Genomic DNA, 22,967 nt, shown 5'->3' on the forward strand with positions numbered 1-22,967 from the left:
TAATAATATAGTCAATCATGGAAATACTCATACAGATGTTGCGATATTTTGATTGTTTTCTGACAAATAAAGCTTTCTTGTAGTCAGAGAGCAGAGCTAGCCACTAGCTGACCAAAATTAACCATAGAAGTTTGGAGGACTGTAGACAGAGGGGAGACAGGAAGTAATAAAGTGGAACTGAGAGAATCTTGGTACTTTTGGAAGAAGGTATGAAATAGGAAGGAGGTGACTGGTGACTGCTTCCTCGCTTCTCTGATCTTTCAGGTTCCTGTCCTGATATCTGACTCCCAATTTTTATTGACAAAGAATAAGCCTTCATACAAGTAACATTGTGTAGACTGGACAGGATATGTTTAGAACTCTGTGTGTGTGTGTGTGTGTGTGTGTGTGAGAGAGAGAGAGAGAGAGAGAGAGAGAGAGAGAGAGAGAGAGAGAGAGACAGACAGACAGACAGACAGACAGACAGACAAACAGACAAACAGACAAACAGACAGACACAGACACAGAAAGAGAATGCTTGCCATAACAATATAAAAGGGTCATGAATTTTAAAGGAGAGGAGGGATGGCTATTTGGGAAGGATTGTAAGGTAGAAATGTAGAAAGAAATGTGGTAACTATATTGTATCAAAAATTAAATGAATAAACTATTTTATTTAGTGTTCATTGCATTTCTGTGTGTGAATAAGGAGATAGTACCTTTCCTGATGATGTCAAGGTTGTGTACTTAGTAATTGCAAATATAGAAAAACCTGTTGTCATAAGATTTCCTTCCCTTTACACCACACTGACCCTGCACAAGTCCAAGTAGCTTTTTGTTTCAAGTGTTTAAGTATCTTGATGTCAGATAGTATTTATAGCAAGAGACCAGTTTTAGTCTGGTAATTAGGAATTTTTTTTCTCATCATTGTCTCATTATACCCAAAGGTGTTACACATTGAAGAGCTGTCAGAAATGTCACATTAAATGACGACTAGAAATCTCTCAAGGTTATAATCTGCATGAAGAGGACAGGATATCTGCATGTGATAATTCTGCCTAGAAATGAATTATAAACATTTAGAAAAGATTACATTTTGTCATCCAATAATTAGACATTCTTATTTTTTACAAGAAGAAAAAGCCAAAATAACTTACTGACTGAGGCTAAGGAAGTATGCTCAAGGTAGATGCCATCATTTACAAATTAAAATAGTTCCTATTTGGGGTGTTTTGTTTGTTTTAATTACTTCTTGATAGCAGAGAAGTTGTGTCTTATTTTTAGGTAGCTAAAGTAGCAGCTCTTTGGGTAGAATCAAATGCAAATTGAGATGATTAGCATCAAATAGACAGTGTTTTGCCCTGTGGAATTATGATAATAATTTTATTTAAATATTGTGTTTAAACACAATAGTAAACCTGGTAATTAAATATCATATTAATGCTTACTACCATATTTAGTAAAATAAGTTTAACTCATATTAAAGTTAACAATAATCAATTCTGTAATTAAAAGTAAGTCCATAGTGTGTGTGTGTGTGTGTGTGTGTGTGTGTAACAGTCATAAATTAATGTTCAATTTCTAATTGTGGATTATAGCAATAGAGAGTGTTTATCATTAAACAACTTGCATTAGAAGTTGAATAATTAAATACACTGTTAAAATGTCTTCTGATACAGAAATATTAAACTGCACAAATTTAGTGATGTCCTATGATATTTATTTAAAGAGAAGTCAATTATGTGAAAAGCCAATAAAGCGGGTCAACATACTGCTCAGGAGGTAGAAACCCAAACTCAAAGTGGGAGCATCCCCTCCCCCTAGCTCTATTTACACCATACATTCTACATAACCATGAACACACCCACATGGGAGTGGTGAGTGCTTATGGATAGGTAAAATCACTTCCTTCAGTCTTCTGTTAATTTTGTTTTATTTTTTACTTTAAATTGTAAACAAGCTTGTTTTACATGTCATTCCCAGTTCCTTCTTCCTTGCCTTCTCTCTTGCCCCCCACCAACCACCTCCATGTTCCCCAGGGAGGATGAGTCCTTCCATGGGGGATTTTCAAAATCTGTCATATCATTTGCAGCAGGGACTAGATCCTCACTTGTGTATCTAGGCTGAAAAATATACCTCTATGTGGAGTGGGCTCCCAAAGTCCATTCCTGTACTAGGGATAAATACTGTTCCACTATAAGAGGCCCCATAGATTAACCAGACCTCCAAATTAACATCCTATGGATGGCTTCCCAGCTATCAATCTGAGGTCCTAGAGTTCTCCCTTGTTCAGGTCAGCTATTTCTCTGGGTTTCTCCAGCCTGGTCTTGAACTCTTTGCTTAGCCATAAGGGAAATGCAAATTGAAACAACTCTACGATACTATCTTACTCCTGACAAAATAGTTAAAATTGGGAGGCAGAGGCAGGCGTAAATCTGAGTGTTCGAGGCCAGCCTGGTCTACAGAGCGAGTTCCAGGCCAGCCTCCAAAACAATACAGAGAAACCCTGTCTTGAAAAAACAAACAAACAAACAAAGAACAACAAAAACCCCAATGGCAGTTTATGCTGGAGAGGATGTGGAGAAAGGGGAACACTCCTTCACTGCTGGAGGGAGTGCAAACTCATACAGCCACTTTGGAAATTAGTATGGCAGTTCCTCAGGAAAATGGGAATCTGTGCATGACAGGATCCAGCAATTCCACTCTTAGGAATATACCCAAAAGATGAACATTCACACAATGAGGACATCTGTTCAACCATATTCATAACAGCATTATTTGTAATAGCCAGAACCTGGAAGCAACCTAGATGCCATACATTTACATAATGGAGTACTTCTGAATATAAAACAAAAAAAATGGAATCTTGAATTTGTAGGCAAATAGAAAGCACTAGAAGAAACCATCCTGAGTGAGGTAACACAGTCACAAAAAGAATAACATGGAATGTACTCACTCATATATGGATTCCAGACATGGACCAGCCTACAATCCACACCCCCAGAAAAGCTGGGAAACAAGGAGGTCCCTATGAAAGTCATACACAGTCCCCCAAAGAATGGGAATGGGACAAGATCTCCAGAGCTAATTGGGAGCATAGAGTCAAGGAGAGGGATGTAGGAGAAAGAGGATGTGAGAGGAGGACATGAGAGAGTAGGAAGATGAATCGGGGGAAGAAGAGAGGAGAGCAAGAAAAGAGATACCATATCACAGGAAGCCATTATAGGTGTAAAGAGAAATCTGGCACTTTCTGTAAATTTTAATCTTTCCCTAAGAGTGTGATAATCGAAATCTGTTTAAGTTAAGGTGTTAACATTATGATCAGTCTGTTCTAAAACTTTACTACTGATCAAAGCCTGAATAACAATTAGGAGGCAAAAAAACAGCATAGTTGATAAAAGGCCAATTAACAACTCAACTAATACCAAAATACATGTGGTGGCAGATTTTTGCCTGTTGGGGCCTAGGCCCCACAGGGTCTCTGAGTTGTTTGTCAGCTGATAGCCACAGGTACATTCTGTTTTCTAGTCCTGGCTTACTGCCCCTGCATTACCCCCACTGACATCAACATCTAGCACAAATAAAACAAGCTGTCCTCCACCTGGGGTTGTTTCACTGTGCTGTAAGCCTGTATATATAAGACTGCTCCCTCCTACAAGAAAGAGACCTCTTAGCACTTGCAATAAAGATACACACATACACACACACACACGCACACACACACACACACACACACACACACACAACACTCCTGGCAATAAAGGCAGCACATGCATTCTCTTAGTAAAAACAGCTGGAAGTCTTATCCTTCTTTTCCTGATACCTTTGAATTGCTTGTGGCACAGGGACCACAACTGGAGGTCCCACCGAGGTCCAGAGAGACTTGGAAAGACTGGGAAAGGTTGACCAGAAAGAAGACTCAGGAGAGGAGAGACTCAAGAAAGAAAAGAATTGAAAGCAGGTACCTCAAATTCTAACAGTAAAATTGAATGGTCAAATCTCCAGGCTTATGCGTGAGAGATCACTTTTTAAAGAGAAGGTATTTTGAATTAATCTCTAGCGTTTGCCTCATCCACTGAGGTCAGGAAAGTAAGGGGAAAACTGAGAGATCTCCCTCAGTTGAAGGGTGTATTGAATTAATCTCCAGCCTTTTGCCTGATCCACTGAGGTCAGGAAAGTAAAGGGGAACTGAGAGATAGCCCTCAAAGGCTGGCCAGCAAGTAAAGCTATGAGGGTGTATTGGAAAGGGGTACCAATTTAGGGGTACCTGGTTAAATCTCCAAGCCTTCACCCAACACCAAGGTCAGGAAAGAAAGGGGAACTTGAGAGATGGCCCTCAGTTGGAGGGTGGATTGAGTGAATCTTAAGGCTTTTGCCTGAGGGATCATCCTCGGTTGGAATCTAGATTGAAAATGGGTGAATTGAAAATTGGTAACAGTTAGTAAGTGAGGTACTGGTATTAAGTGAAAGAAAAGGGAAAGCTAAAAGTATATGGAATGAAAAATACATGGAGAGTCTGGATACTGTGTGCTGTTGTGTTGTCTTTAAACTGTTTAATTGCTAAGAAAGGAACAAAAACTGATAAAAGACATTTGATTATCAATGCTGCTAAATTAATCCAACTTATATATTTTGGAAATGCTTTTACTTCTAAATGTAAATATAAGGACAGTTTACTTGGGAAAACCTGTGGGTTCCTTCCAGACTAGTATGGTTTGATGAAGCAAGACTACCTGAAACAGCGGCCCAGGTGATCCAACATCTAAAACAGCTGAGAAGATGTATCCTTGCAGACCACAAAAACAAGGACTTCAATAGGTTTCTTTTTTTGTCATGATCACCCTGGTATTTCAGTACCCCTTAATGGCAGGAAGTAGTTAGGAAAGAATGACACCCACATTCCCAAATATTGTTTATAAATGTTTGTTTGCATTTATACAGAGTTAGTTATTGATACAAATTTAAGGTCAATTTTGTGAGTCATTTCTAAAAACTTTTTATAAGAAGTGGGTACATCTGTAGCCCCTGAATGTAGCTCAGAAATTCTCAAATGGAGGGATGATGAGAGCATACAGGAATTTTTCAAAGTTTTGTTTTAATTCAAGGATTGGCTGGCATAGTTTTGTCATAAGAGATTTCAATTAAGGAAGTTTCGTTTCAAGGAACTAATCATGACTTAGGGATAAAGGATGACTGAATGATGTATATATGTTCTGAATATATGGTGTGGCCACACACGTATGTATGAAATGTGATTGTGAATGCGTGAGTATGAACTGCTTAAATTGCCTTGGATATGATTTAAAGGATATTTAGGTTGCTTTGGGGATAGTTAAAAAGATACCTAAATTGCTTGGATATAGCCAAATGGAGCATCCAGCCAGTCAATGTCTTAACAGGAAAGGTTGAAGATTTGAGTCCTGAGAGCCAGTCAGTGGAAAAATAGCAAAAGCCTACAACATGGCCTGGGAGCCAAAGAAATCTATATGGAAGATTCTATAGAGTAGCAAACAGTTCAAACAAAATTTCAAAAAATAAAAAAGGGGGAGATGTTGGGGCCTAGCCCTCACAGGGTCTCTGAGTTGTTTGTCAGCTGATACCCACAGGTGCATCCTGTTTTCTAGTCCTGGCTTACTGCCTGGCATTGCCCCACTGACATCAACATCTAGCACAAGGAAAACACACTCTTTTTCACCTGGGTTTTTTCTACTGTGCTGTAAGCCTGTATACATAAGACGGCTCCCTCCTACAAGAGAGAGACCTCTTAGCACTTGCCATAAAGTCCTCTCTCTCTCTCTCTCTCTCTCTCTCTCTCTCTCTCTCTCTCTCTCTCTCAATAAAGGCAGCAATGCATTCTATTAGTAAAATCAGCTCGACATCTTGTCTTTCTTTTCCTGATACCTTGGACTTGCTTGTGGCTTGGGCACTGCATTTCCCTGGGATATTGATAGGAGTGAACGTATCTCAGAAAACTGTATGACAGAAATTGGCTAACCTAGGTAACAAATGAGTTAGGATGATGAAAGATGGGAAGCGTCAATTATGACACCTAATTTTCTGATAGGTATGAGATGGATTGTATGCCACTGCAACAACATCAATAATAATTAATAGTTATTATAATATATTTGAAAAACTTCCTGTTAACTTAAGGGCTGAGCCATCATTTTTACTGAAACTAAATGCATCTTCCATACATGTATTAGAACAGAAAGCAATTTAATATTGATACTGTAAGAAAATTGCCATAATTCAATTTTGCTAAATGCTAAGCTAATGTTTTTAATATATATGTATATATAAACTTGATTATGAATTCTATCCCTGATCACAGTAAATAAGAGACACTAGACTCACTTTAATGAACAAAATATTCTAATAGGTTAATTACAGGAAACCATGATTAAGAAGTAAATTGTGTTCTGGACAGTTTATGGTCCTCTAACATAAGAGAAACAAATCAGATAAGCCTTATAAATTTGTGTTTATAGAATTTCCAGGTATAGTCTATGGAGAGTGAATTCTGATATTAATCAGTGGGCACCCTTTGCAAATCAGAGAAACCTGAGTACAGAGGGACCAAGTTAGCTACCATCTACAGGGATTAAAATGGTTCAACAGCAAAGGAAGCACTCCAGAGTGAGTTCCCCTACAATATTCAGGTGATTATTTTTACGTTCACAAGGCTTTTATACACACACACACACACACAGATACAAACACACATGGTAGAAGATTTTTAAAAAATTCAATAGATTTTAGCTAAATCTATGAGAATATATGCTGGTCTAAAATCATGAAATAGCATCTGTTTTCTATGGTTTAGATGAAAGAACAACAATTATCATGGTATACATGACAGAGGCATTTTTAGTCATGAAGAATAATTTGTCATAGACAGATTCCATTTCCAGTCTTACCTGATAAATACTAAAAACAAAATCTGGAATTCTGTGCACTCTATACACATCCAGAATACAATATTTAAAATGCCAAGACACTTCCTTTCATCTGATGAGTATGTGTTGTTTGGCATCCCTATTGACCTAATTATCTCTTCCTTTCAACCTCAGCTGGTCTCAGGTGGGAAAGAAGCAAAGCAGCTGAAGCTGACATGCACTCCACACGACACAGATCGGCAAGTACCCCTTGCATGAGAAACCAAGAGTACCCAGCCTAAAGAGTTCTGGTGAGCATTTTTTTCTAGAAAGCTGTTTCCACAAAATGATCATTTTAGAGCTATTATTATCACCATCTGTGTATAAGTAGGTATTCCCTGTGTTACCTCACCCTGAAAAAACAAATAGCAGCTCCCATTTTTTATATGACTAGTGGAAAAGAAGCCTCAAAGAGCGCAGCAACTCTGGCACTCACTTTATGAACCAGTAACATTTGAGGATCTATCTGGAAAATGTCTATAATTCTGACCTCTCTTTCAGGCGTTAACCAAGAAGAGTCTGATATCTCTGTTTCAGTGAAAATTTCTGATTGGAGTAGGGTGAATTGTTACAGGCATGGAAAGTGAGTGCAAAGTAATGGAAATAAAAAATACACAATCATGTGATCAAATCACCTAAAGGAGGTAACAATGAGAATATCCAGAAAGTACAGGAAAATTTGAAACCCTGATAAAAGAGTGGCTACCATCCTCCCCTGCACATGCAAATGGGCACAAGAAATATTACCCCTTTTGACTTGCTATTTTTTTCAAAGCATTCCTGAACACCACTTTCCCTTACCACTGCATTTACTTTTTCTGACAATAACTTTGCTCATTTAAAATACATGTTTGTATTCATACTCACTGAAATGTAATTCCTGTACTGCTCACACACATAGGAGTAGAAGGTAAAGCAAAAACAGGAAAGCACTCTGAGAAAGGTAAAATTACTATCACAATTAGATGTTTATGTGATTGTTGCAAGTGACTAAGACTTGCTTTGGTTCTATGGCAGACACCAGAATGAATACTGTAACAACCTATAATTTGATTATTTTAAATCCAAGCTGCTTTAGGTAGTAGCCATAATACCTCCTTTATTATCAGAGAAGAACAAGATACCAGTCAACTGAAATAAACTCACAAAGCTAAATTCTAAGAATAGGGAAGTTCAGAGGCCTTGGTTAGTTAATCGCTTGGTACTCGTTACCTAGGTGGAACACAATTGACATCTAGCATGTAAGAGCAAAGTAGTTTGGAAAATGTGGACTTCTGTACTTATGCACAAATAAGGACTGCAGACTAGAGCCTGAGAGACTCAGTGTTATTCTAACATATGTGAATAGACACAGACAGACATCTACATATAATAGTTTTTCACCTAGCAATACAATGTAAACATCTTTTCAGTTACTTCCACATCTCACTGTAACTACTTATTTTCCTATTAAGAATTAGACACCTGTCTATTCATGCCTAATACCCACTTTTCAGAGAGGGAAATGAGATAACAGAAACGGTTGACACATGAAATGAAATCCTGCAAGTTTTACTCAAAAAATTATTTTTTCAGTTTAATGACAAAATTATTAAACTCAGGAAATATAACTGCATGAATTAGAGTATTATTATAGCAGCAAATCATTAGCTCAGTATGAACCAATGACTTTTAAATTTGGTGCTTTATATAATAAATAAAAAGATAAACCTTTAAACCTCATAAAAAACAGTCACCTGATAGTATATAATTTGAAACTATTGAAAGAATGATTCTTCTGCCTCATACTCCCTTAGCTTTCCTCCTCAGGATTAAGTGGCTAATATGATGCATATTTCTCCAGTACCTGTTTGCTTGGGACCCAGGGACACGAGTTTGTGCAAGTACACAAGAAATAGAGGTCCTTGATGCGTTTGTATTTCACTTCTATTTTTTTTTTTACAAAAGAAAGCATAAAGCAACATTTACTTAAATTCACTCCATGAAAAAAAATGATCACAAATATTACTCTTCCTTAATGGTGGAATTTTGTCATGGCCTTGACTAAAGTGATCCATTCCCCATATTCTGAAGTATACTAGTAGATTTATTATGGCTCATGTCAGTCTTTTGTCCTTCATGATGGTTTTGTGTGCCCTGGTACAATATGCACTTCCCTTGCATAAGACCTGCACTAAGATGGTGTGCTGAAAAGAGACTTTTTATTGATTAAATATGCTAACCTATGAATTGGTATAGAAGAAAACAGTATATTTTCTTTATTATAAACATTAACATTTGAAATCAGTCCTTCTGTGGTATTCTAAAACCCTACAGAGATTAGCTGATACAATTTTGCAATTTTATGATTTCTATTGTTTTACATGACCTATCTCCCAGAACTTTGAACTTTATGTATCAGAATATGCTTTTTAGTTCAATAGTAATATTTTGCTGAAATCATATAGAAAAAAGAAAACCTCAATGAACATCCAATTCTTAAGATATTTCTGCTCATCAATTCTATCTCTAATCTTTAAAACTATTCAAAAGAATATGAAAGCATAAGGGCCTACTTGATTGGAAGAAAAATAGAGGATGGAAAACAGATATGAAGGAAATAAGAACAAAGTATAATGACATATAAGTTTGAGATTAAAATGCCACAAGGGAATTGTTGTTGGTAGTGGTGGTAATGTTGTAATGTGTGTGTGTGTGTGTGTGTGTTTGTGTGTGTGTGTGTAATAGAAATTATTTTATTTTTTAACAAAATATAATAAGATAAAAAACATCATATTGAAATGGACAAGTCAAACCAAGATAAGGAAAAGAACCCCAAGATAAGTCCCAAAAATCAGAGCCAAGTTTTTCACACATTCAGGAGTCCCATAAAAATACTAAACTGAAAGCTAAGATGTATACAAAGTAGATGTGGTATATACAGACACAGGCCCTGTGCTTCATTCTTCTGTCTCAGTGACTTCATGTAAGCTTCGATCAGTTATTTTAGAGTACAGGTTTCAACTTTGTAAAAAGAAAAATTTCCCATCCATTTCTTCTAAATTTTAGATATTATATGCTGAATAATTTTATTGTTATATAATTTTATACTCACACAATTCAATTGAATCAAATACATATCCATACCCTAACCTCAATTTTTAATTTTTTGCTACAACTTATTTTTATTTTATGTTCATTGCATTTTTCCTGTATATGTGTCTTTGTGAAGGTGTTAGAAACTCTGGAACTGGAGTTACAGACAGTTGCAAGCTGCTATGTGAGTGCTTGGAATTGAACCTGGGTCCTCAGGAAGAGCCACCAGTGCTCTTGATTCCTGAGCCAGCTCTCCAGCCTCTCTGAGCCAGCCCTCTAGTCTCTCCCTCTGTTTTTTCCTTGGGGAATGTCAGGGTCAGTCGACCTGATGTGCAGGTGCATGAACAACAGCAAGAAAGAGAAGGAGAGATCCCAAACTGTCTCTGAGAGCCCAGAGTACTTGGGTGAGGGAGCTAAGAGCCTGTGAGATGGTGCACGGGTGTTCTGGGGAGGGCTCCGAAGTCCAAAACCACTATCTTGGTGCCATTTAATAACCCTGTCTCCACTTCTTTTCCCTCCCAAGTTTGTTGTTTTGTTTTCACTCTTCCTTTACATTTTCTTTTTCTCTTCCCTTCTTTTCTAGATCTACTTAATCTCCATAGTGCTGCCTGTGTGATAATAGGTGCAGAACCATCTGCAGGATCGTGAGTAATGGTTCAGCATACCTGTCCAACAGAAAACTTACTCTACCAACCTGTCAATTGCCAATGGCTTCTCAGCTGAGAGTGAGATGTCATGAACCTGGTCATCCAGTTTCCATCTAGATAGGTCTTTTGCAAACAGTCCCAGCTTCTATGAGTTCCTGTGTGTTGGAGCACTGTCATGCCTGGTAAATACTATTTCATTGCAGACATCCACTAACTGTGGTGTTACAAGCAGTAATTTTCTTCTGAAATGATCCCTGAGCATTGTGAGAAGAATGTGTGACATATATGTCTCATTTGGGGATGGGCATTTCATGCTTTTTTAGTCTCTAAACTTTGACCAGTTGTGATCTGCACTAATCACTACAACCCAGATAGCATTTTGAAAAGGGTTTACTATTAGGTCTCCGTGCTCATACACACTCTTCTGTCATGCCTTCCCATAACTCACTCCCATTCACCCTTTTCATTCCTTTAATTCTCCTTTCTCTTTTACACACCTGCATTCTAGCTCCCTCTATTTGAAATACCATCTCATGACTCCTTAATGGTGTCCTGCCTTCTATGGGTACTCCGATTTATATCAAAATTGGACAGGACAAGAGAAAAATTAAAAGCCTCAAGACCTGGCAGAATCATCAGAGGTCCACTTGTTCACACAGTGAGGAGTCCCCTAAATGGACTAAACTGAAATATTTAGTATATGGAGGGAACCTGGTGAAGGCCTGTGAAGGCCCGATAATTGTTGTTTCAGTTTCAATGAGTTCCTGTGAGGCTTGCTCAATTGTTTTATAGGATCTTGTTCTTCTGTTACCCTCCATCCTGTATGTCTTCCCTACTCTTTCTGCCTCCTTTTCCATAGGGTTCCCTAAACTGTAGTGGTAGGGGATTTGATGGAAGCATTTCTGTAACATGAATAATAAAATCCTAGATATGTATATTGGGGTTCAAACCAAAGATTAGGGAAGCAAAGCAGCCAACCAGTGGCTCTTACCGCTACCAAGGCTGAAATTAGATATCCTGTCTTCCCTGTGTCTGGAAGCTAATCTCTTCCTGTCCTCAACATGGCTGGAAACTAATTGCCATATGAGACCCTTTGCTTTTTCTTATGCATCTCTTGAGTCCTGGGATTAAAGGTGTGTACCACCACTGCCGAGTTTCTACAACTCTCTTTCAAATTCATATGCTCACTTTCTATCAATTTTCCTCTCATGAATGTATGTATTCATATATATAACGTATGCATATGTCTCTATGCATATGTATATATGCTCTGCATGTTTTCAAGGCTGAGTATTTGGTATTGGAAAATGCACTGGTATGCTCTTTTCTGAAGAAAAATGATTTCCTCCACTCTCAACATTACTCAGTCATGTTATTTCTTTGTGTATGGCTGAAACTTCTTGAGATTTCCTCAATCCTCACTAGTATGTCTGTTGTTGTCTTTGTCCAACTCACATTAAGGCAGTCATGCTGATGAGACTGTATGGGTGCAGCTTCTGACATTACTAGGAGACACAATTTCAGCAAACTACCCAATCATTTGGCTCTTACAGACTTTTCCACCACTTCTTTCAGTGTTTCCGGAGGCTTCAATTAAGGAGTATTGTTCATGGATCCTATGAATGTGTTTTGTTTTTTTGTAATAATATTTATTTATTCCATTGAGAAGTTTCCCTAATTAAGGTTATGAATAAACATGATGTATTCATGTATGTAAATATTTCCTGTTCCCATATTAATATGTACAATTTCTGTACCAATTATAAGATATAGACCTGAAAGTAAATTGAAATAAATCAACTGAGAGTCATAATGCATTCTCTAGATAAAAGGTTTGGAGTAAGAACAATGAGACTGACAGTGATAAAAATTTCATATTTATGGGACACACTGGGGTTTTAGCACAACTGTGAGGGACTGAGGACTCTCTACTTTTGGGGGGAGCTGGATAAACCAAGGAGTGGAAATTAACTTATTGAAACCTGCTGCAACTATAGTTTTCTGTTGTAGGAACTGGGTAGGCAGAGATGAACAGTCTGAGCAGTTGCATCATTGGGTGGACTCGAAATTTTCCATTCTGAAAGGTATTATATCTCTCCAATGCATTTCCTCTGTTTAAGACAGTCAATGTTCTCAAAGGCTCACCTGCCTTCATCCTCACATCTATACATTCTTCCAATACTGCATTGGAAGTTTTCAATGTTATCAGAGTTCTTGATATTTCCTTATTTCAAAAATGCTAATATATGCCCATTATTGCATATTTCAGGCAGTTTTAATACATACCTGAAAGTGCCTGTGAAGAACAAAATGAAAAGATATTGGACTGCAGCATGAATTCACTCAGGAAGGAAGGAAGGAGGGAGGGAAGATGGAGAGAGGGAGAAAGGAAGGAAGCAGGGAGGGAGGGAAGGATGGAGGGAGAGAGGAAAGGGAAAATAAATGAAAAGGAAAGGAAAGGAAGGGAAAGGCAAAAGTGATTGTTCAAATATCTCAGAGGAGAAATTATTGAAAATTGGGTGGGGGTTAAGTCCACCTTATATTCTCCTTGAATAAACAAAAAATTCCCCCTTAAACGGAAAACAAAGTCCTTTTCTTGCGTTCTTGATTTCACACAGAATTACCTGAAAAATTTTACAGACGCAACTAATCTCTACGGGCATTAGAGATTTCTAAAGTAGGTCACATTGAAATAATTCTTTATTAATGTCCTTCTGCTTCTTCCAAAGACCACTATGATAAAACTAATGTAAGATTCACAGGTAGCTCAATGCCAGCTTTTCATAAAAGGTCATTCTTTTAAACTATTCTCTGTACTTGGTCATATGAGCAAACTGCCTAAGCTTTGAGGATGAGGCAGGATGGCTGTTCCAACACCGACTTTTGACTAGTGTTGCTTATTGCCTGCAAGTTCATGTAATTTCATCAGTAGAATTACACAGCCAGAATAAGGAGAAAAGCAGATGCCATAATCATTTATTTAAAAAAATCAGCTACCTTCTCATATATATGTAATAGATATGACTATTTGGGGGGAGATTTACATTTTAAATGATTAAGGACCCAGTTAGACAGCATGAAACCTCATTAACAAAGTTATATCTTTGTGCTTCTACCTGAAGGGAATGTGGCAATTTTTCCGAACCTCATATCCCTCCATTTAAATACCTGCTAATTTGTTTTATCTCTGTGTATTTCAAAGTATTTCACCCACACCGCATTAAGTCACCTTTTAAATATGAAAGCCAACAGAATACAAAACCAAGCATTTAACTATATCGTAAGATGGATTACTCAGAAACTATTTTTTCTTTTATGAAAATTCTGCTGTCTGTGAATTTATGTGATATGTAAGTGGTTAACCAATGATTTGTGTTGATTATAAGGATTGTGAAGGAATAAACCAGTAAAAATTTTATTTTGTTTTTTGTTTTGCAATTCATTATAAGAGCTATCTATTAGGATCGTTTGTAAACTGATGGGTTTTGTTCAGTTTCTTCTCTGAAGTAAGACCCTGAGAGCAATGAGATGATATAGATCATAACTCCTCACTGTACATTTTCCAAAGGCATGATAATAATTAAGACTTAATCGGAGTGTTCTCCAGCTGCTTTCCCCATCACTGTACAGGTAATCAGAGCAATATAGATTAAATAGCAAATTGCAACAAAGTAAGGCAACACCATCATAAAAAGCAATATTGATGTATGAGAGAATTAGGTAAACGTAGTCAATGAAGCATGACGTCTCATTCACATTAACCTCCAGCAAGGCCCTCACAGTCCCAGGCATTGATCCAATCATTTGCTTGCCTAAATGGTTTCCACCTTCTAGACAGCTGCTTCCCTCTCTTCTGAAATACCCCATGACATATACAGAATTGCATCATTTTTAACTCCTTTATTAGACAATATCAAGAGAAGTGAATCACTGCTGTAAGAATAATATAGCTTTGAAAGCTTTATATTTATATATAAAAATATCATTGAAGCAGTTAAAATTAAATGCACAAGAATAGCATCTGGAGACTTTAGACACTTTCATTTCTCCCCTTTACCCCTGGATGGTATAAATATAAGAATATCAAACAGACTTGCCAGGATAGTAGGATACTCAAAGCACATAAATATCTTTCTAGGTGCTAGCTAGATAAGAGTAGAATGATGGTCTGTTGTACATGCAAGTCTGCACCTACACTCAGAAGCCATAATATGCTATATGTCTGTGATATTCTTCTTATCAGTACAGAATATATTCTGAACAACCTTTTAAATAGTGCTTCTATGACAGCACACAGATATTTTATGATATTAGTCTGAATGAAAATGGCCTCCTCCAATGACTCATAGGGGATGCTGCCATTTGAGTTGTGACCTTATCAGAGCAAGTGTAGCCCTGATAGAGTAAGCGTGTCACTGGTGGGTGAGCTTTGAGGTTTCAGAAGCTCAAGCCTGGCCTCATGGCTCACTGTCTCTTCATGCTGCCAGCTGACCAGTTTTAGAATTCTTCAGTACTGTGTCTGCCTGCATGCCTTGATGTTTCCCACCATGACAATAATGAACAAAGTCTCTGAAGTGTAAGCCAACCCTAATTAAATATTTTCCTTTGTAAGAGTTGCTGCGGTCAGGGTATCTCTTTACAATGAAATCCTAACTAAGACAAGCACCTATAGATTTCTTTATTTATATTATTTTGTTATTAAAGTAAGAGACAACATAACCGACTTTGTTTTCATTATGTTATAAATGCTTGATACCACTAAATACTTATATTAAATCAAGATCAGTTTTTTTAGAGTTAATAGGCTATATGTAACTCCCACTCTAGTCAAAATTTCTATCTGAATTAAATATTTTGTCTTTTTTTGTCTTTCTCCATATCCCATCCTCAGCCCTATCTGTAGCACCAGACAAATAAAAACAGGCAAGCTAAGCTTTTAATTTGCTCTGATGATCTTCTGGAGTTCCATCCTTGGATCCCTTCCCAGAGCTATCTGATTCCTCCAGAACTTCAAATGTTCATGTTGCCTAGATTTCAAGAGTGGATTATTCATAGAGTCTTTAACAGTATTAATGAAGAGGTAATATGATTCTTGTTCCTTGGAAGATACAATTTAGATTCCTTTGCTAAATTAAAGATAAAAATGTCTACCAAAATTAATAAGAAGTGACAAAAATTGGATAAGTTGTTTTAGGGCTCCATTGCCATAGTTAGATAAATGTGTTTTTCATAAAAAACAATGCTTACATATTTATATGTTTATTTATTTACTTGTTTATTCATCTCTTCTCCTTTTCCCTCATTAAAATTTTATAGGGGATTCAGTAAGACATAGAACTCATTTGGTGCAGAAAAATATTAATAGCTTGAGAATGCAAAGCAAGGCAAGAAATCAATTGTAGGTAAACAGCATGGAATTAAACCTCTTGACCTTGTCAGATACTTTATGGGGGATCCCTTCAATCAGAAATGTGCTGATGATACTAAATTGTCAAGGGATTTGATCTACCTTCTAATAATTGAATGCTCCAAAGTTTGGAAGAGAATCAGGTTTTTGAACAGCTGCTAATTTTTCAGAGTGGAAATTTAGTACCTAAAGAGATTGCACATTTATTTAATAAGACTTATATTTATATTTTATGGCCTGTCACTTTTGACAATATGCTTTGACTGTAAATAGCCACATTGTCTTTTGAGAAACACTATTTTGTGAAGTTATTGTAATTCTTAAGTACACACTATACACATTATTATCTTTAATTTGTTAAAATGTAATTTTTAAACAATAGTGTACATGTCATTAACAATAGCAGTTTCCTCTCTTGTATCCTAAAATATATTAACTTTGAATTAATCAGATATTACTGCATAGGGACCTGATATAAACATAATAATGAACTTGCTACTTAAGTGTTTAATTTTACAAGTGCTAAATACTCCTTACTTTTATCTTTATTTAGTGTAACACTTATATAAAAAGTCTATACACCTAAAAAAATATAACTTCACGTGTTGTGTTCCAGAAATAAATGTTTAGAGTGACTGTTATATCATCACATTTGAAAAAATTATATGGAAATAACATTTTTATTTCACCATTTTTTTCATTTATTTTTTATCAATCATCAAAATATATGTCAAGCTAGGCCTACTATGATGTTATTTCTGTCTCTTTAATTAGGACCATGATTTTGTCTTAGTTATTTCTATATGAGTAGGTTACAACAAGTGAAAATGCCGTCTTTGATCCTAGAGACATGGTTCCGTGGATAAGAAGTGATTCCTCAGAGGACCAGGGTTGGACATCCACCACTCATGTGGCAGCTCATACTCATCTATGATTCTAGTTCCAGAGGATCAAAACCCCCCTTCTGACCTCTGAGGGCACCAGACACACATGTACACAGACACATGTGCATACAAAATCCTCAAACACTTCAAATATGTAGTTAACAAAAATGTGCTCATATATTGTCAATCCCAAGGCACATATCAGAGTGGTCATCATTTGTAATCTGATCAGCATCCTCTTCTGTGTAAATGCCACATTATGCCACATTTTATTTATTCTTTCAGCTGTCAATTAACCCTCTGGGTCCTTGCATGTTGTAACACTTTCTGAACAATGCTGTTATGAACATGATATTGAAATGTACTTTTAGGCACTGCTTTCAATAATTTTGAACATACTCCAAAAAATGTAAGGGTGACTATATAGTAATTCTATTTTTAACTTCTTAAGGGACTGTTTTCAACAGCAGCTATATCATTTTATATCCCCACTGTTTTGCTTCCATTTTTTCACCAGCAATTGTTGCTGTTTCACTGCTCTTTTGAGTTTATGTTTTTATATGATCTTAATAGAAATAAGTTAATATTTCATCATAATTTATTTGTATTTCTCTGGTGACTTAATATTGAAAATATTTTCATAAGCTTACTGGTAATTACTTTTGCCTTCAAAGAAATGTCTACTCAATAATTTGCTCCATTTTAACTAGGTCTAGTTATATTGTTGAAATGCAGAGGTATTTGTATTCTGGGTACTAATCCTTTGCATATAATTTATTTATAAAAATTGTCTAATTTATGAATTGCCCTTGTAGAGAGGAGAACCAGTCTTCTTGAAGAACTGTACTACTGATAGTTTATACAGTAACAAATAGTTACTAAACACATATATATATAAGTAACACTAAAGGGAAATATGATTATATTTATGTTAATGTTGGGCCAGCAAGATGCTGTAGTGCAAGCACAGAGTATGCCACCTGCCAAGCATGGTGGTTTTTTCCTTGTTTATTTGGTATGTATTTCTTTTGTCTTTCACACCCTGTGTCTCTATCCCACTCATGTCCCAGTCCCTTCACATCCACCCTCTGTCTTTTACAATGCCCCCATAAAAATAAAATAAAATTCAACAGAAAGAAGGAAACAAAGAGAGAACGAAAAATCATTGTCATCATGGAAGCTGTAGTGTGGCACAGTGAGTCACGCAGTAAACCCTTTTGTCATGTATCTTTACTTGTAAATGTTCCTTGCAAAGAGGCTTTGCTTTTGTTCCAGGTCTCTGGTTTCTGCTACAGTTTCTGGATGCTGGCCCTCACTTGAACTCCTCTTGTTCATCTTGTTGTTGGCCTGTGTTTTGGAAATCCTGAAACTTTCATGTGTCTCTATCCCACTCATGTCCCTGTCCCTTCACATGTTCCAGCAGATCACAGTTGGAGTGGATGTTGTATGCCAACACATAACCCTAGCTCTGGGTCTGGGTAGTTGCAATATTGGTCAGCCCACCAACTGACTCTTGTGCTCACCACCAGGGCGATCAGGGTGTTTTCCTGCTTTCATGCCCTTAGGCTCAGTTTTCCCACACCTACACTTCAGGGTCAGGTCTACTGTGTTGCCCAGCTTAGTTTAGGGGCCATTCTCAGGAATGCTATAACTAATGAGGGGCACGACCAGGTCTTCTGCTCTTACAACCTCAGGACAAACTCTTCCACCTGCCTGAGGTGTTGATGGGTGGGGGACTGAGGAGGAGGATGGTGGAGTGCATCTCTCACCCACCCATGCCAAAACATAAAAAATGAACATTGGTGACAGCTCTCCCAAGTCCCAACTTCGGGGCTGCCTCGCCCACACTTCCACCAGTGGGGTTGGCTCTATTATGCTCCTGAAATGAGGTGCAGGTCCAAGTGTGATGATTTGAGTTTGAGTCCTTGGACCAACTTGATGGAGAGCTCTGGCCGTCACAAGTTGTCTCTTCCTCCATATGTGTGTCATGGCATACACAAAAATGCACCCATAATTAGTTAATTAATTATGCAAATGCAATAAACTAACACATGCCAATGTGTGAGAGATGAATGGAGGTGTGTGTATATACCAATGATGAAGAAAAACCTGGGTTTTGAAAGACTATTCTATTTTAATTTTTAGCACAAGAATTACAGACTAATAACTACACAAATTTTTTATTTCCAAGTATAAGATGCACAGTAATATTTGGATTTCATATAAATTTTGGTATAAACTGTTCCATGATATATTTGGAACATGCTAAAGCTTTTACTCATTTATTATCAAATATGAAGACTTAATTAGACACTCCACATTTTCCCTCTCTTAAAGCTATCTGTGTTTTACTAATTATGTTTTGTTTGAGCTGATTCCAGTATATGCACTTGTCTTTGGGTCTTCATCAGTGACCATACACTGTTCCTAAATGTTCCTTCCTGAATCATAGAAGCAGTGCATTAAGACAGGAGCGAAGAAAGGAAGAAAGAGAGACAGAGAGGGAGGGAGGAGCCTTTTTTCTCCCTTGCTGCTGTGTTCCCTTGTATATGTCTGAGAGACATATACTGTATATCACAACCGTCTTCTACAAGATTTGGTCTGGGAAAGAGTTCATAACCCTTTGGCAGAAAGACTTACTTGTTAATTAGATTGCAGTTAGCAATTGGACTTAATCTTTGCATGGCATTAGGGCATTGCTCTGAAATGTCATGAACTTCTCTTACACCATTCCTCTCTCCATATAATCCTTCCATTTTCCATGCATGCTGATTCAGGATAATTAATAGCACTGTATAAAAAGCCTGAAAATTGCAATGCCATAAATTTAACAAAAGCTTTCTTCAAATAGTTTAAACAATTTTAAATTTTAATTTATTTACTTGTTTTGGCAGTATCAATACATATTATAATATGCATATACACCCATACATGTTAAAACCTATTCACATTAAAAGGTAAGTCTTAAGTTAAAAATTTATCATATATGATTATAAGGATTCTTAAAGGGCTGAGCCATTGGCCAAAAAATTATAACTAGTATTAAGCCTCTGAATGTCTATTTCAGTACTGGCATGTGGGAGAGAAACTTATGTTTATATACTTCAGGAGGAAATGAACATGGTTCTTTTTTTTTTATTTAACTTCTTACACACATTAAGTTTCCTTTCCCCCCATTACTCCTAACCCCCATCCTACTCCATTCCCCTTCTGCTCTTCAGGGAGGGTAAGGCCTTCCATGAGGGATTCTCAGAGTCTGGGCCTATGTCCTCCCCTATGTATGCAGGCTGAGAGATCATGCCTCCCCATGGAAAGGGCTCCCAGAATCCATTTGTATGCCAGGAATAAATATTGATCTACTCTCCAAGGTTCCACAGATTGCCAGGTCTCTTCTCTGAAATCCAGGTTCAGGGGGGTGGGGGTGAGCGGACATATCAGTCCCATGCTGGCCCCTCAGTAATCAGTCTGGGCTCCATGTGGTCCCCCTTGTTTAGGTCAGCTGCCTCTGTGGATTTCCCAAGCCAGGTCTTGATCCCTTTACTCATCACTCCTCTTTGCAACTGGATTCCAGGAGTCCAGTTCAGATTTAGCTGTGTGTATATGCCTCTGCTTCCTTTAGACACTGGATGAGGGTTCTAGGATGACATATAAGGTAGTCATCAATCTCATTATCATGGGAGGGCATTTAAGGTAACCTTAATGCCAGTGGGTGTCATTTTAGTAGGCCTATGGAGATATCACTAGTGCTGGATCTCTCCTCCAGTTTATAATGGCTCCCTCTATTATGGTATTTCTCATCCTTCTCTGTCTATTCTTGACCTGGCTCAACCTTCCTGCTCTGTCTCCCATCTCCCTCTCCCTTCCCCCACCATGTCCCCACCCCCCCCCCACTCCCACCTGCCCACCCCAGGCTCCCAGTTCAATAAGGAGATCTCCTCCCATAACCCTTCTCCAGGTTACCAGGCATATCTCTCTTAGTGTTCTCCCTGCTTCCCAAACACGCTGCTGGTGGGATTGTAGGCTAGCAATCGCCTGCTCCATATATGAGTGAGTACATACCATGTTGTATTATTGTGACTGGGTTACCTCACTCAGGATTGTTTCTTCTAATGCCATCCTTTTGCCTGAAAGTTTCAAAATTCCATTTTTTTCTGCTGAGTAGTACTCTACTGTGTATATGTTTCACATTTTCTCTATCTACTCTTTAGGTGAGGGGCATCTAGGTTGCTTCCAGGTTCTGGCTATTACAAATAATGTTGCTATGAACATAGTTGAGCAGATGTTCTTATTTTATGAAAATATGGGTACATGACTAAGTGTGTAATTGCTGGATCTTGTGGTAGGCTGATTTCCATTTTCCTGAGGCATCTCCATACTGATCTCCACAGTGGCTGCACAAGTTGGCATTCTGACCAGCAGCGGAGGAGTGTTCCCCTTTCTCCACATCCTTTCCAGCATAAATTGTCATTAGTGGTTTTGGTTTTAGCCATTCTGACATTAGTGAGATGGTATCTCAGAGTTGTTTTGATTTCAATTTCCCTGATGGCTAAAGATGTTGGGAACTTTCTCAAGCCATTTTAGATCCCTTTATTGAGAACTCTCTATTTAGTTATGCAACCCACTTTTTAATTGGATCCTTTGGTGTTTTGGAATCTTGCTTCTTGAGTTCTTTATAAATTTTGGAGATCAGCCCTCTGTCAGATGTGGGGTTGGTGAATATCTTTCCCCATTCTGTAGGCTGTCGTTTAGTCTTGTTGACTGTGTCTTTGCCTTGCAGAATCTTTTCAGTTTCAGGAGATCCCATTTATTAATTGTTGATCTCAGTATCTGTGCTACTGGTGCTCTGTTCAGGAAGCAGCCTCCTCTACAATTCACTCAAGGGAATCTCCTGCTTTCTCTTCCTAGAGGTTCAGTGTGGCTGGTTTTATGTTGAGATTTTTGAACCATTTGCACTTAAGTTTTGTGCATGGTGATAGACATGGATCTCTCTGCTGTCTTTCACAAGGTAGCATCCAGTTACTGCAGCACCATGTGTTGAAGATGCTTTATTTTTTCCATTGTATACTTTTAGCTTATTTGTCAAAAATCAGGTCGTCAAAGGTGTGTGGGTTGATATTAGTGTCTTTGATTCCATTCCATTGGTCTACCTGTTTGGTTTTGTGCCAATATCAAGCTGTTTTCAGGACTATAGCTCTATAGTAGAGCTTGAAGTCAGGAATGGTGATGCCTCCTGAAGTTCCTTTATTGTAGAAGGTTGTTTAGGCTATCCTTGGTATTTTGTTTTTCCATATAAAGATGAGGATTGTCCTTCAGATGTTTGTGAAAAATTGTGCTGCTATTTTGATAGGGATTGCATTGAATAAATCTGTAGATTGCTTTTGGTAAGGTTGCCTTTTTTAATATGTTGATCCTACCTATCCAAGAGCATGGGAGATCTGTCCAATTTCTGGTATCTTCTTTATTTTTTTTCTTTAGAGACTCAAAGTTCTTGTTACTTGTTTGGTTAGCGTTATTCCCAGATATTTAATGTTTGGGGCTGTTGTAAAGGGTGATGCTTCTCTGATTTCTTTCTCAGCCCATTTATCATCTGTATATAATAGGGCTACTGATTTTTTTGAGATAACCGTGTATCCTGCCACTTTGCTGAAGGTGTTTGTCAGCTGTAGAAGTTCCCTGGTAGAGTTTTTCGGGTCACTTATGTAAACTATCATATCATCTGCAATTTGTATCCCTTTGATCTCCTTTTGTTGTCTTATTGCTCTAGCTAGAATTTCAAATAAAATATTGAACAAATATGGAGAGAGTGGACAACTTTGTCTTGTCCCTGATTTTAGAGGAATTGTATTGGGTTTCTCTCCATTTAGTTTGATGTTAGCTGTTGGTTTACTGTAAATTGCTTTTATTATGTTTAGGTATGTTCCTGTTATCCCCGATTACTCTAGGACCTTTATCATGAAGGGATGTTAGATTTTGTCAAAGGCTTTTTCAGCATCTAGTAAGATGATCATGCGTTTTTTCCTTTGCAGTTTGTTTATAT

At 37.5% G+C, this 22,967-nt stretch overlaps 1 long non-coding RNA gene across 1 annotated transcript; it reads left to right on the forward strand.

Moving 5' to 3' along the window:
* Positions 1 to 3,720: 3,720 nt before the first annotated feature.
* LOC121140700 lies at positions 3,721 to 11,723 on the forward strand. The gene is made up of 3 exons (XR_005877625.1): positions 3,721 to 3,940; positions 7,053 to 7,168; positions 10,576 to 11,723. It is a non-coding gene; the product is annotated as an uncharacterized LOC121140700 (long non-coding RNA).
* The last annotated feature ends 11,244 nt before the right edge of the window (positions 11,724 to 22,967 follow it).

Source organism: Mesocricetus auratus, unplaced genomic scaffold (assembly GCF_017639785.1).
Source record: "Mesocricetus auratus isolate SY011 unplaced genomic scaffold, BCM_Maur_2.0 Super-Scaffold_100006, whole genome shotgun sequence".
NCBI classification, from domain to species: Eukaryota; Metazoa; Chordata; class Mammalia; order Rodentia; family Cricetidae; genus Mesocricetus; species Mesocricetus auratus.